Genomic DNA, 1714 nt, shown 5'->3' with positions numbered 1-1714 from the left:
CGTATTTGCACAGTTTACATGATCTGGCTTGGGACTTTCACATTTTAAAAAAAGGGGACCAGAGTAAAAATTAATTTGTCGATGTTCAATATCATTTCCATTCTTGGTGGTGCATAAAATGTTTAATAGATGGCTGCTTAATGATCTAAGAGAAAAAGGCGAGTTAGTGAGTTATTAAAGGTTAAAGGTAAGTTTAATAAATACAAATACCTTGTAATGTCGTCATCCAATCTTTTTCCCGCGGTTGCGACCGTAGGTTTCTTGGAAAAAACATGGCGTCGTTCGATCGTGCGCCACAAGTGCGGGAGGTTGTGGCAACAAAGAGACGGTTTTCGACAATTGATCACACTTTGAGTCTAGTTACTGGTCAGCAACACAAACTTTATTTAGTTGTCTTGTGCATGATAATTGTGAACTGGAAGCGAATGTGATAGATCTCTGCCATTCCGGCGAACAACACGGTGACGCAATCCTCCCACGGAGCGGTAGGCTATTACAATGAAGGACGGTACGTTTTTGACCTCGCTGTTTTCAAATGCGTGGTCATCGGAGCCTTTTCATGAATATTCTGAACACTTAAGTCTCTTGGTTATGCATTCCTGTGGTTATTACTGATGTTGCATTTACCGTGTCTCCGTAGATTCCCTGTTTTTGAAAAAACGAATTAAGGTAACTGAACGAATAAAGGTTAACTCGCGTTACAGATTTTTAGCTTACGATGTCCGCAGATTACTGGAAATTTTGCAACAGTTGACAGCTTCATTTTAAAAACATTTTACTCCCGAAAATAGTGATGGTGGACGCAGCTTGCTTTCTCGTATCCCATGATTCCTCGCGGCAATCCGCCAGCGGGCCATGCGCTAGCGGCGTAAAATCAAAACAATTGCACCTCTTTGGGACTCAACACAGACAGTTTCGTTCTTTTTGGCGCTATTTTGTCTTTATACCTCTTGTCGGTTCATTTCTACCGATTCTGACGATTTGTTTGGCATATTTTTGGTGCACATGTGTTGCATTTTGAATTTTTTTCCTGATTAGCCGATTTGGGCTTTGCAAATATGGGTGCTGTATACAATGGCGCTAATGGGAAACGGTTTAGCATTTCAGAATTCTTTGCAACTATCCGATTTTTGCGCCAAAACGTATTGCAAATAGCTGGTTTCCACTGTAATTTGAATGATTTGCCAAAGGAGTTAGCTGGACAGATGGTAATCAGTTGCTACCATATGCATAGGCATGTATTGGGCCAATTTCTACTATTTCAGTCACCCAGAATCTGTTAGAGGCTAGCTAGGCAAATCCAAGCACTTTTACCTCACATGTACATGTATGAACAAGGTAACATATAACGTCTCCGGTCCTATTTCCGACCTATGTTCTACACGAACGCACACTTGTTTTGTAGATGTGCACTTGACACTTAACCCTTGTGACTTGAGCTTTCATCTTGTATTGCACATATAACCGTGATTAAAGCTTGACAGACGTGTGGTTTTCTCAAGTGATGCGCTTTGCGTCGGAGCATTACATCTCGCGGAAGCTACAGATGGTTTTAGGTTCATTTGCATGTGGAACGTTCCATCGCAAAATGTGTGTCCTAATCCCGAACTATTCAACTGCAGTGTGATTTGTGGACATAGTCAAGCATTTAAAACACAGAAACTACCATTGAAATACTTGATAACTATATTTCTGTCGAAAACAGCGCTCAGTC

General features: G+C 41.0%; 1 protein-coding gene across 1 annotated transcript in view; it reads left to right on the top strand.

Moving 5' to 3' along the window:
- The window catches only part of LOC118421584 (hemicentin-1-like), a gene marked incomplete in the record, with an annotated part of 101841 nt that overhangs the window by 53198 nt on the left and 46929 nt on the right, over positions 1 to 1714 (top strand).

This window comes from Branchiostoma floridae, chromosome 8 (assembly GCF_000003815.2).
Source record: "Branchiostoma floridae strain S238N-H82 chromosome 8, Bfl_VNyyK, whole genome shotgun sequence".
In the NCBI taxonomy this organism is placed as follows: Eukaryota; Metazoa; Chordata; class Leptocardii; order Amphioxiformes; family Branchiostomatidae; genus Branchiostoma; species Branchiostoma floridae.
This window is presented reverse-complemented; position numbering and strand designations above follow the sequence as displayed.